General features: G+C 45.6%; 2 protein-coding genes and 1 pseudogene across 4 annotated transcripts in view; 1 reads left to right on the top strand and 2 right to left on the bottom strand.

The window, feature by feature from the left end:
- BLM (BLM RecQ like helicase) overlaps positions 1-2,960 on the bottom strand; it is an 87,759-nt gene extending 84,799 nt beyond the window's left edge. For 2 of the 3 annotated variants that reach the window (XM_027068137.2, XM_053223517.1), the window contains exon 1: positions 2,806-2,959. The gene's annotated coding sequence lies outside the window, so the exon portion shown is untranslated. Of the gene's footprint in view, positions 1-2,805 lie in introns of all 3 variants that reach the window. The other variant, XM_027068139.2, reaches the window with a different exon arrangement.
- A 1,957-nt stretch (positions 2,961-4,917) lies between these two features.
- The window catches only part of CRTC3 (CREB regulated transcription coactivator 3), a 152,639-nt gene continuing 143,935 nt past the window's right edge, over positions 4,918-13,621 (bottom strand). Inside the window, exons 22-25 of the transcript XR_008298944.1 lie at positions 12,145-12,291; positions 11,018-11,387; positions 7,994-8,127; positions 4,918-5,692 (exon numbers count right to left, since the gene is read on the bottom strand). The gene's annotated coding sequence lies outside the window, so the exon portion shown is untranslated. The remainder of the gene's footprint in view (positions 5,693-7,993; positions 8,128-11,017; positions 11,388-12,144; positions 12,292-13,621) is intronic.
- Positions 5,422-7,215, top strand: LOC106965889 (60S ribosomal protein L31-like; annotated as a pseudogene).

Raw genomic sequence — 13,621 nt, 5'->3', positions numbered from 1 at the left:
ATCGTAGAGAAGCTTTCCAAAGAACATTGAATTGGAGCCCAGGTGAAACCTTCCAGACAGGGTGCAGATGTGAAGGGTAGTCTATGCACTATTTGTACCAAGTCTGAGGCACATAGCACGTGGCTGGAGACTGTTTAAAAACCTCGGGGATCCCACTACGGGCAATGGAGACCCACTGGGGCTTTCAGCATTTAGCTCCCGAGAGTATTTTGCAATTACTTTGGACCTCTTTGTTCTATCCTTTTTTCCATTAAAAGAAATATATATTGGGGTGCCTGGGTGGCTCAGTTAAGCATCCAACTTCGGCTCAGGTCATGGTCTCACAGTTCACAAGGTCAAGCCCGACACTGGGCTCTCCGCTGTCAGTGCAGAGCCTGCTTCGAATCCTCTGTCCCCTTCTCTCTGCCCTCCCCAGCTCTTGCTCACTCTCTCTGAAAAATAAATTAACATTAAAAAAGGAAAAAAATATATAAAAATATAAAAAATATATATTGATGTTAAAATATCTATTTAGTTAAAATTAGTACTTTTTAAAATATTTACTTATTCATTTTGAGAGAGAGAGAGAGAGCAAGCAGGGGAGGGGCAGAGAGAGGGAGAGACAGAATCCTAAGTAGGCTTCATACTGTCAACACAGAGCCTAACTTGGGGCTCGATCCCACGAATGATGGGATCATGACCTGGGCCGATATTAAGAGTCAATGCTTAACTGACTGAGCCATCCAGGCACCCCTTGGTTAAAATTAGTATTAATATATTTATGTTTAACTTTTATACATATTTCCTTTTAATTTTAAATTTCAAACATACAATAAAAAGTTGACACCCATGTATTCACCAACCAAATTTAAGAAGTTAAATTCTGTCCTATTTCTCTTTCAAAGACATAAAACATTTTGGATGTATTTAAAATCACACACATCCATCATTCACTCCACTCATCTCCTTCTCTTCCCTCCCTCCTCACAGATAATACTGACTACCCCAAAGTGGATGCATATGACTTATCTGAATGTTGTTCTTTTACTACACATCTAACACTATGGGCTTTGCCCAGTTTTTTAACTCTGGGTTTATCAGTAAAATGAAGGCAAGAGCTACCTTTCCCAGTCAGTGGATTAGAAATAGAACGCTGAAATGCCTGGGTGGCTCAGTTGGTTGAGCATCTGACTCTAGATTTCGGTTCAGGTCATGATCAACCCACGGTTGGTGGGTCTGAACCCCACATTGGGCTCTGCGCTGACAGTGCAGAGTCTGCTTAGGATTCTCTCTCTCTCTCTCTCTCTCTCTCTCACTCCCTCTCTCTGCCCCTCCATCATTCTCTCATAAAAAAAAAAAAAAAAAGAAGAAAAAAAAAGATACAGAACGTATGTGGTAGCTATCATCATCACGACTGCCACTGAAAGGAACTCAACACCCAGAAATTTTCACTTCTTCCAAGGAGACCATAAGCTGCTTTCTGATGTTTATTTATTTTGGGGGGAGAGAGACAGAGACAGAGACACAGAGCATGAGCGGAGGGGCAGAGAGACAGAGACACAGAATCGAAGCAGGCTCCAGGCTCCGAGCTGTCAGCACAGAGCCCAAGGAGGGGCTTGAATCTACTAATCATTTGATCGCGACCTGAGCCGAATTTGGACGCTTAACTGACTGAGCCACCCAGGCGCCCCTATAAGCTACTTTCTGACAGCAGCCTAGCTAACAAAATGTTTACTCAATTTAGGTCTATTTTCATTTCCCATATGGAATACTTCTGCCTTCTTTCCCAATTTCTGACCTCTAACCCAGGCTCTGCCATTACTGTCCCTTAACCTTGACAGGGGCACAGGAATGCTACTTATCTACATTGGTGGCACCAGGAGCTGTCAGGTGCCTGCTCCATCTCAGGCCAATAGGTGCCCAAAGTTCTGAGTAACCTGAGGGCAGGTGAGGACTGTGAGAGGAAGCCTGGTGTTGTGGCAGATGCCTGGAAGTCAGGCAGCTCTTTCCACACAGGGACAAGCTCTTTGTGCTTTAGATTCTCCTTGTCAAAAATGAGCACAATTTTACCTACTTCTCTGGGTGATGGTGATAACAGAACCCTTACCATGTAGCAAGTCCCCTTTGGAGCATTTATTGCATATATTAAGCCACTTAATCCTAACAAAACCTCCAGGGTGCAGAAGAGATGATTTCCCCTACACGACAGAAGGAAACCGAGGCACTTAGTTTAAATGACGAGGGGACAATCACAGAGCTAGTAGGTGGAAGAGCCCGGATTCGAAGCCAGGAAAAGTGATGCGGTCTGTGTCCTTAACCACCTCCCTCTGCGGAGGTATTGGGGGGCTACAACTGTAAGCAAATGGGTCCCAGGCACGTGGCACACAGTACGCCCAAAATACAGCAGCCCGGCTCGTGACCGTGGAAAGCTCGAGAAAAAGTACAGTTTCGGTCTTCACCGGGGAGATGGGGGAAGTGCCAGAGGTCTGGGCTGGGATCATCCACAGACTGCAGTGTGCCTGGCCCTGTGGTAGGTACCGGAGTACACCAACAAGAACACAATGGGTGCCAGGCCGGCTCTTCCACCGACACCGGGGGCGATCCCGGCCCCACCCCCGGGCCTGTTTCCCCGTCTGGGAACACGCGTGCTTTTTCTCGCGTTCTCTCGGGCTACGGGCCGCGACAGAGGGCTCCGCGGGCCTCACCCAACTGGGACGGGCAACGGAGAACCTTCCTCTCGGGCCCCGGGCCGGGTCGCCGGGAGCGGGGCTGGGCTGGGCGGTGCCGGGCCCGCAGTCCTGTCAAGTTCAAGCGCGCCGCACTCACCTCTCCCGCAGGCTCGCAGCGGGCGGAACCCCGGTCCAAACTCCCCGCGCCGCCGCCGCAGCCCCCGCGCCGCGCGCCAGCTCACTTCGCGCCGGAAGCCGGCCGATTCCGATTGGTTGCTTCCTGAGGAGACCGACCAGTGCCCTTGCCCCGTGGTACTTGTCCCCGCCCCCGTGGGCTGCTGGGGCGGGGTGTTCCCAACGCCCAATCAGAGTCTGAGATCCGAGGTCAGGTGACCGTGGTTCAACGTGGGCTTCCGGCACTCTCGGGATCTTTGTTGTCCTTGTGTTTCTTAGCGTCGGGGGAGGCTTTAAAGAAGGCAGGCGCCTAGAAGCGAGCTGGGGTGAAAAACCCCGGAACTGAGAGGAGCCTGAGACTTGGCAGTTCCCACAGGCCAGGTCAAAGCTCTGCACCCCTGCCTCTTTGGCTCTTATCCGCTGTCTCTGTGAGACTTGGGGGGATTCTGCTCTGCACCCCCTTGTAGAGCTGGCCTCTGCCCCAATACGTGAGCGACTGTAAATTGTCATTGACGGGGAAAGGGATCTCAAACTCAGATGCCTCGGTGGACAGGTGAGGTACCTGAGTGAGAAGCCATGCTGCTGTTCCAGTTGATTGTTGACACGCGCGACTGTGGGCTCTGTGATGCCAGATCTTTTTTTTTTTTTTTTAATTTCCTTCCCTTCCTTCTTTTCCTCCCACCCTTCCGCTTCCCTCTCTACTTTCCTCCCTTCCTTACTTCCCTTCTCTTCTACGAAAAATTGAAAACGTGTTTATGTGTGAAATCCGCCGATTTTAAAATGCTACAAAAATAACACCGCAGTCAAACAAAACACATTATTGTTAAATTACTGTCTATAGGAAAAAGCAAAAGCAGGTTTTTAATAGCCAAATGGCCAAATAGGAAGCAAGATGGAGACAAGGTACAAGGTATGCAAAATCTACCAAAAGAGAAAGCTGAGTACACTTAGACTCAAAAGGAGGGTACTACCCAGAATGATAGGGTCGTCTCAGAACTCAATGAGGTGTGAAACCCAGCTGAAATTGCCTGGGCCACACACTGCCTGAATTCTCCTTTAGCTTTTTTCTTCATTGTCCTTCACATCTCTGCCTTCGCTAGTGCCAGTCATTGTGCTAAGCTCTTGAGAACTTTCTCATGGAGCGCACAGGATGTGAGACGTAGACGTCGGTGGAGGAGGCGGACACTTGAACATTGATGACAAAAGCGATAGGAATAGTGATCATATTATGGGAGTACCTAGGAACGACACATCCACAGAGTGACAGCTTTAGGTGGGATTCTGAGAGATGAGTAAGAGGTACGATTTGGAAGCAAAGGCCAGGAAACTGGAAAGACGACAATAAGGTACCTTTGAGGAAATGGCAGGGAAGTGAGCAATATGGAGAGATGATACGTGAGAGGAAAGGGACCAGATCTGTTTGGACTTCACCCTAAAGGTAAGTGGCAATTGTTGGATGTGGCCACAAGTGGGATAGGGGAGAGCCTGGTGCCATAATATTAAGTGAAATCAATGATTTTACATATACGTGTATATGTATGGATCTCCACCACCCAGATCAAGGTATGTACCATTTCCAGCACCTGGTAAGATTCCCTTGTGGAGCTTCCCAGCTCGCTCTCCCCCCAGCAGCAACCTGGTATTACACAGCGTATATTCTTCTATAACTGCTTTTTTTTTTTTCTCAACATAGTATCTGTGAGCTTTATTTATATTGTATGTACCAGAGACTCATTCTCTTTTATTACTAATTTTGTGAAAACTGTGAAATGGCCCCCAAAATCCTTTTTGTCCAGTGAAAAATAAGGTGTTGTCTAGCACACCCTCAGGGGTATCTGCTCCCATGTAGGCTCTATGCCTTTCATTGTCTTCGAGATAAAGAACATCTCTAAATTGTTTTAAAGACAGGTTCTTGTCTATAGAAATGCAAATTGTGTCCAGCGGAACGCATTTAATTATTGTCAATTTGATCAGTTCTGCCAGTTTTGCATCTATTTGTAAAGTATTTCATTATTTCTCTATAGCATATATGTGTGGTACTTTGAATTTTCCTTTGTACTATCTTTCTGGATCTCATTAATTAATGAGTTAAATAAAACCTTTGACATGTGTTTATGTCTTTAGAAGAGTCATGATTATACTTGATTTTAAAAACCATTCTTTTATCAACAGTATGCAGTTGTATGAGCACGCTACAATTTATTTATCCATTCATCTAATGATGGACATTTGAGTTTTTTCCCTTTGGCGATCATAAATAAAACTGCTGTGGATGTTTTTACATAAGTCTTTTGTGATCGTATGCATCACTTCTTGGGGGGTAAACAGTATCTAGGAATAGGGTTTCTGGGCCATAAGGGTAAGCGTATATTTAACTTTGGTAGAAACATGTTTCCAAAGCGGGTGTATCATTTTATACTACCACTAACACCGTGTAAGTGTCCCATTATCTGTATCTTCATCAACATTGAAATGGCCAATCCTTTTCATTTTAGCCATTCTGCAGGGTGTTTAATGGTATCTCCTTGTTGTTTAACTTACTATAGAAGGTTTTCAGGAGAAGAGTAACTTGGATAGTTCCTTTCCAACCCTGGGCCCAGCAGAATGGCTCCTGCATAGCAGGGTGGTGAGAAGGAGACGGGCCATTCTGCCATCACCGAGGTACTGACCAGAGAACACATCATCAACATTCACGAGCACATCCATGGAGTGGAGTTCAAGAAGCGTGCCCCTCGGGTACTCAAAGAGATCCAGAAATTTTCCAGGAGGGAGATGGAAACTCCAGATGTGCACATGGACACCAGGCTCAACAAAGCTGTCTGGGCCAAAAGGTGTAAGGAATGTTCCACACCGTATCCGTGTGCGGTAGGCTAGAAAACATAACGAGGATGAAGATTCACCAATACAGCTCTATACGTTAGTTGCCTATGTACCTGTCACCACTTTCAAAAATCTACAGACCAGTAATGTGGATGGGAGCTAATCGCTGATTGTCAAATAAAGGTATAAAACTACAAAAAAACAAAACAAAACACAAGTAACTTGAACAGATTTTAGAAAGCTCTTTTTGGTTGTTATGTGGAGAATGACATTTGTACACCAATGCTCATAGCAGTGTTATTGACAATAGCCAAAAAACCACATCTATTGGCAGATGAGTGGATAAACAAATATGATATCTATAGGCAATGGAATATTATTCAGTCTTAAAAAGGGATAAAATTCTGACACATGTAACAATATGAACCTTGAAGAAATTACACTAAATAAAATAAGCCAGGCACAGAAGGACAATTACTGTGTGATTCCACTAACATCAGGTACCCAGAATTCGGAGGCAGAAAGTAAAGTAGTGGTTACCAGCATTTGGAGCGGAGGGTATAATAAGGAGTTACTGTTAAACAGGTAAAATTTGTTTGGGATGATAAAAAAGGTCTGGAGATGGATGCTGGTGATGGTTGCACAACACTGTGAATGTAACTGACGTCACTCAACTGTACACGTAAGATGTTTAATGTTAAATTTTATGTCCTATACACTTTGACACACACAGGGACACACAGGTATGCACACGAGCCTGGTATTCTGGGTCTGAGAACTAAGCAGTGGCTCCTGTCTCCATTGAACCTGTAAAATTTTAATTTATAGAAGTGACTGAGGACACAGATTTTATTACTCTGTGTTTCCTGAGAGGAGGAAGCACGCCACACGGGGTCACGTGGGGAAGCAACAGGTGTGGTCAGGACGCAGAGAGGAGCAAGGAGAAACCTAAGCCAGACACTTAATCGGGGTTCGTACAGGGAAGGCAAGCCAGGGCAGGGAAAGTGGCTTGGGATTGGCTAGTGTGAATAATCCTGTGAAGTGTGAAGGCCCCAGGCTTGGGGACTGTTCCCAGATGTCTAGTACCTGGCCCTGAAATGATTTCGTCCAGGGCAAACATTGGCATAGTGTAGGAGAGTCAGACAAGGAGGTGGCTGTGTTAGGGACTTGAGATTGGCTGCAGGGTTTCTGATATGACTTTCTTGAAAAAGTAGGATCACCCAATCACGCCTTGGCTCTTCATTTGGCAGTGTGTTTAGTAGATGTCAAAAGGACAAATACAGAATGTAAAAAACAAAACACAGAACAGTTGGCCCTGTGGCTGTCTAGTACCAAGGAAACTTTCAGGTGACGGTAGCGGAGACTTTCAGGAAGTAGGGCCTAAGTTGCTCGAAACAACACAGGAAACATTTTCAGAACATTTTACTATGAGCGTGAAAAAGAGGAACAGGTGGGAAGTATAAGGAGTCCTTCCAGGCCAGCCCATAACTCAGGTTTCCGTTTATATGGCATTAGCCAAAAAAAAAAAAAAAACAGACTTGAAATTTTTGGCCTCTAATAATGTATTTTTAAATTTTTTAATGTTTATTTATTTTTGAGGGAGAGAGAGAGAGACAGAGCACTACCAGGGGAAGGGCAGAGAGAGGGAAACACAGAATTGGAAGCAGGCTCCAGGCTCTGAGCTGTCAACACAGAGCCTGATGCAGGGCTCAAACTCACGGACCACAAGATCATGACCTGAGTCAAAGTCAGCTGTCTAACCGACTGAGCCACCCAGGTGCCCCTCTAATAATATTTTTGTCAAATTTGCAAACTGTATTAAAAACATAATGTTGAAGGGGTGCCTGGGTGGCTCATAGGGTTAAGCGTCCGACTTCGGCTCAGGTCATGATCTCAGGTCATGAGGCAGGTGTCTTGTGGGAGTCAGTCTCCATGACCCAAAGCACAATGGGTGGCCCAGCTGGATACGGAAGGTCACAGCCTCAGGGTCTATGAGAGCCTCTATTCCCAGGACAGTCCAGTGTGTAGCCAGTTATCATTGTTTTAATAGCGTACAGCATGAGGCTTAGAGGGCTCGTTTCTTTCATCACAAGCCTTTGAGCAACTCATTGCCATCATAAGTAGTCTAGAAACTCCAGAAGGCATAAGAAGAGGTTGCCAAAGACTCTACAGTGAAGGGGTTTCTGAGGGCATTAATGGGAGTGCCTGCTGATTTTAATTTGGAAGTAAAACTTGTAAATGAGGAGTATGTCGCCACCAGCCCTCCAAAGGACTAAAAGGTACAGGAACTATATGTCCGCAGTGAGTGTGTCAGATAAGTCTCCTTGGAGAAAGATGTCATCATGGCATACCTGTGCTCCTGGTGGAGACGGTGAAGATCTTATCTGCACAGACTGCATGCGGTGGCAAATCTGTTGAGGCTCCCCATGCCTGGAAAAGATACGTTGTGTCCCCTCAGAGGTGAAGGCAGAGCATAGATGAGAGGCTGCTGAAACGGGGACAATGTATTAGCCACATTTATAAGAGCAAAATATAAACCCATTACTGACTGGATAGATTCAGTAAATTTATTTTTGAGAACGAGTGAGAGTGAGCACAAGTTGGGGAAAGAGGCGGGGGGGGGGGGAAGAGAGAAAGAGAGAGAGAGAGAGAGAGAGAGAGAGAGAGAGAGAGAGAGAGAGAATCTTAAACAGGCTCCACGTTCAGCACAGAGCCCCACTTGGGGCTCAATCCCATGACCCTGGCAACACAACTTGACCCAAAATCAAGACTTGAAATGCTCAACCGACTGAGCCACCCAGGCACCCCTAGATTCAGTAATTTTAATAATATTAGATGTTGGGTATGAGGGCCAGAGCATTAATGATGCAGTAATCCACCACCAGTCACCTGTTGTAGACTGAATATTAGTCTCCTTCCAAAACTGATACATTGAAGCCCCACCCCGACTGGGACTGTATTTGGAGATAAAGCCTTTACGGACACAACTAAGATTAAATGAGTTCATGGGAGGGGCGCCTGGGTGGTTCAGTCGGTTAAGCGTCCAACTTCAGCTCAGGTCACGATCTCGAGGTCCGTGAGTTCAAGCCCCGAGTTGGGCTCTGGGCTGATGGCTCAGAGCCTGGAGCCTGCTTCCGATTCTCTCTCTGCCCCTCCCCCGTTCATGCTCTGTCTCTCTCTGTCTCAAAAATAAATAAAAATGTTTAAAAAAAAAATGAGGTCATGAGGGTGGGCCCCTAGTCCAACAGGACTGGTGGCTTTACAAGAAGAGGAAGAGAGAGATTTCTTTTTCTCTGCACCACACACGCAAGGCCACGTGAGGACACAGTGAGAAGGCCTACAGGCCGGGAAGAGAGGCCTGACCAGAAACTGAATCAGCCAACACCTTGATCTTGGACTTCCCAGCTTTCATAACTGTGAGAAAATAAATTCCTGCTATTGAAGTCACCCATTCTGTGGTATTTGGTTATGACAACCCAAGCTGACTGATACAGCACCTTTTGTTTTTTCCAGGTTTAAGAAACAGGCGAAATTGGGCTGTCAAATGGAGAAGCAGTGGGGATAATCACCCCTTTGTTAATTAGGTTTTAATCCTTGAAGGCCCTATTGTAACTTACATTGGGCCATAATAGCTATTTTAACTAAGGGGTGTCTGGAGTCCACTGTATCGAGCCAATCTGTAACTGCTAAAGATTTAGTTTCTTGGGTTGTTAAAAATGTCTATTTATTTTGAGAGCCAGAGAGAGAGCACACACAAGTGAGCAGGGGAGGGGCAGACGGAGAGGGAGAGAGAGAGAACCCAAGCAGGCTCTGCACTGTCAGCGCGCAGGGTTAGATCTCACGAAACACGAGATCACGACCTGACCTGAAATCAAGAGTCAAACGCTTACCCAACTGAGCCACCCAGGTGCCCCAGCCAAGGATTTAGTTTTAATTTATTGTTGATTGCATTAGAGCGTGTGTGTCCAATATGGCATATTTTTAGGGCAATGGGTATTCTGACTATGGAAAATTTAGGCAAGGCTATAAAGTGAGACATTCCTAGGTTGTTTTTTTTTTTTTTTCTCTAGCTTATATTTAATTACTTTCTTAAGATTATAGCAGGCACGATGTTTAAGTTTAGTGGAATCTCTGGCTGTAACTACAATTTGAGCCCCAGTATTAAAACCATAAAGTTTTGTCAATTGGTACATTTTGCAGCTGCTAGAGTTAATTTAGAGCTTGGGCTGCAGACACACAAAAGACAATCAGCACTGTTTTTATCTTTTCGTTATACAAATTGTTTTAGTATGCAAGTTTTTTGTACATAAACTTTGGATTTCCAATTGGGTCAAATTAAAGAAATGTCTTTTAGTTAGATATCATGTATACATATGTAAAGTATCTATTATACATTTGTGTTAAAATATTATATAGATACATAATCTATTTAGTTACCTTTTATTTTCTCCCTCTGCATCTAGGGATGTTTTGTTCTTTTTTCTCTGCCTACCGTTTCTCTCCTGTTTCAGGCTTTTAGCTGCCCAAAAGACTGGTTTCTAGTTTCTGTCTCCAGCTGGTAAGAGGAAAGACGGAGAGAAGAGCCCCAATATTTCCACAACCTAACCTGTCCCTTTCTTGGAGGATTCCCAACACACATCTTTTTTTTTCCTCTTAAAATCTTTTAGGGGCGCCAGACCTTGTTTTTCAGCTCAGGTTATGACCTCACAGTTTGTGAGTTCAATCCTGCTTGGGATTCTCTCTCTCTCTCTCTCTCAAAATAAATAAATAAACTTAAAAAAAATCTTTCAGAACAGCCAGACAGCTGTATCTCTAGATGGGTAACGTTTTTCCTTTTTTTTTTTTTTTTTCCCTGTCTCCTGGCTGTCCCAGACCTTCCCCTGCCCACCCCCCACCCCCACCTCCTCTGTTTTGCTTTTGAATGTTTACCTGATAAAGTCCTAGTCTGAATAATTCCAGCAGGATTGGGGGCATAGGGGCTGTCCCTAGATGTCTGGCCCCAAACCCTGGGTTGATCTAGGGCAGGGGAAATATTGGCAAGGGATCGAGGGTTATATAAAGGAGGGGTCTGTGGGTGTGGACGTAGGACAGGCGAGAGGGTTTGAGTAGGACTTTCAGAGCTTGCAAAAGCAACATCGCACGCGAGATGTAAACAACTTTGGCTGTTCGGGCGGGCCTGTGGTTAGGAGATGTCAGGCACACAAATACAGAATCGAAAAAAACGGTTTGAGCAGCGCTGGGGCACGCTGGGACACTCTCCAAGACGCTAGTGTGTCACCGCAGCCACGTGTGTGTTGGGCATACCATAAGAGCTTCCAGGCATAAAAAAGCTCCCCCCCCCCCGCCCCAAAACCCCAAAGGCAACAAAAGAGAACCTTCCGCGGTAAACATCTGTCGTTTTCACCCGTGGAGGACTGTCTGTTCACCGCATCTTGATATCCCTTCGGAGAGCCACCCCTTCCGACTCACAGGCCACGCGGCTCTGGCCATTGTGGGAATGGCTTCTGACGCCTGGAGCCCCAGAGGCGGTCACGTGACTTCCTCCTGGCCAATCAGCACCTCCCGCTGTCTAGGCCTCCGTGATTGGTTCAGGGATGGGCCCGTGGTTCCACCCAGTCGGTTGGTAGAATGTACTGGGAGCACCGCAGGTGTCCCTTTTCTGGTGGGGTTGTCAACCTGTTAGGGTGTCATCTTGGAGCTGGGACTGCGAAGGGGGCACCAGGTGGAGGAGGAGTGGGAGCTAGCCTGGGAAAAAACCGCCACAGAGGAGAGTACAGGCAAGCTAGGGAAAGAAACTGGGTTCTGATTGGATTGTCCGACGCCCTGGATCCTGCGGTGCGATCAAGTACATGAGCTGTTAAGTTCCCTTTCATACTTAAAAAATTTGCAAGGTGCAAACTAGTAGGCATAATATACTACTGTTTATGTAATAATACGAGGGGAAAATAGTGTTTCTATGTATCGGCTTGCAAATGCATTTAATTTTTTCTGATAAGAAACTAATAATCAAAGATACCTGTTGTGGAACGGTAACTCAGTAAATGGGGGAAAGAATTGTAGAAAGACTTCTCTGTATATCCTTTTCTATCTTTCGACATTTACACAGCTGAGAGTGTTACCCATTCATAGTATTAAATACAGACTTCTAAAAATACAAAAACTAGAGGCTGCAATGGTATTTTATAAACCTTAGGAAGAACAAATCCTATTACATCAACAACATTGAATTTTCAAAGTATGTTCTAGTAAGATAAGTATATTTCCACTCCTAATCACTCAGGAGCAAAGTAAAAAACATTAACAGTTAAGAGACCAAATAGATGAAGCAAGATCTTAATTGAATTTAAGGTTAGGGGTGCCTGCTGGCTCAGTCAATCAAGATGCAACCCATGATCTAGGGTCATGAGTTTGAGGCCCACACTGGGTGTAGAAATTACTAAAAAAAATAAATAAAATTTTAAAAGTAAATAAGTAAAGTTAAGGTTATGTATACACAGCCTACCTTGTGTTATGTTTGCTGAGAAGATTCAGGAAGCTTTCTGAGATATCCAGAGTAACTGCAAAGTTCTTCCAGAATATTCGGTGTTATCCACAAGGAACTTCTGTCTCGGAGTAGGATGTAGTAGGTATCAGTACGTCATCATTCCTGCTGCAGCAATTGGGGGTAAGGATAAGCTACAAAAATCATATATATTTGTTTAAGTTCATTTATTGATTTTTGAGAGAGAGAGAGAGCGCGCGCGCGCGCCCGCGCGCGGGGTGGGGGAGGGGCAGAGGAGACAGAGACGCAGAATCCAAAGCAGGCTCAGGCTCCGTGAGCCCCATTTGGGGCCTGAACCCACGAACCTGGGAGATCATGACCTGACCGAAGTTGGATGCTCAACCAGCTGAGCCACCCAGGCACCCCTACCCGACAAATCATATTTTTAAAGACATCAAAGAGCAGTGGAAAACAGAGAAGGAAGAGCCCATTCTGGGTGAGCTGAGATTGTTGGTCATTTTTTCCCTGGGTCATTTGTGAAGTCTGGTCATAGGCTAACGACTGGGCTTGGTTTACACTGAACTGTTGAGGCCACTCAGGCTATTGTTACAGGCTAGGATCTAGATATGAGGCTCTTTTGCCCATGGGATATTTGGTAAGTGCTGGGGTAGACTGGGGGCAGGGGATAGGGGAGGGCCTGGCTGGGGCCTTGGCTGGAAAGGCAGGGTAAGATCTGCATTCTCTTACTGTTTAGAAGGCTGAGTCCCGCTAAAGGGAAGGGGCTGCAACAAACACAAGGCAAATCTCATTCTCATGGTAATTAAAAACAGGGGTGGACAGAGTCTAACTAAAGTTGCAACTCACTTCAACTCAGCTCCATTCTGATTGGGTTGAGGCATCATCCCTTTAAGCTATGTTGCCTTCCGGAGGATGGGTAAACCCTCCGGGGGAAATATAATTAACTTCAACTTCTGTGATTCTTTTATACACAATATTTGGCATATAATAGAACATTATAAGTCATCGAAAAAGCAGGTTATCGTAGACTGAACATTGGCCTCCCCAAGATATGTCTGTCCTAATTCCTGGAGCCTGTGAATGTAGAGACTTTGCAGATGTGATTAAGGATTTTAAGATGGAGGGGCGCCTGGGTGGTGCAGTCGGTTAAGCGTCCGACTTCAGCCAGGTCACGATCTTGCGGTCCGTGAGTTCGAGCCCCGTGTCAGCCTCTGGGCTGACGGCTCGGAGCCTGGAGCCTGTTTCCGATTCTGTGTCTCCCTCTCTCTCTGCCCCTCCCCCGTTCATGCTCTGTCTCTCTCTGTCCCCAAAAAAATAAATAAACGTTGAAAAAAAAAAAAAAAGATGGAGACATTATCCTGGTTTATCCAGGGGGACCCAATAAAAACTCAGGGGTCCTTATAAGGAAGCAGGAGGGTCGTAGTCAGTAGAAGGAGGCATTAAGATAGAAGCAGTAAGTTGGAGTTATGGGGAGACGGGA

The sequence above is a fragment of the Acinonyx jubatus genome, chromosome B3 (assembly GCF_027475565.1).
Source record: "Acinonyx jubatus isolate Ajub_Pintada_27869175 chromosome B3, VMU_Ajub_asm_v1.0, whole genome shotgun sequence".
Taxonomy (NCBI): Eukaryota; Metazoa; Chordata; class Mammalia; order Carnivora; family Felidae; genus Acinonyx; species Acinonyx jubatus.
The sequence above is the reverse complement of the archived record's forward strand: the minus strand, read 5'-3'. Positions and strand labels throughout refer to the sequence as shown.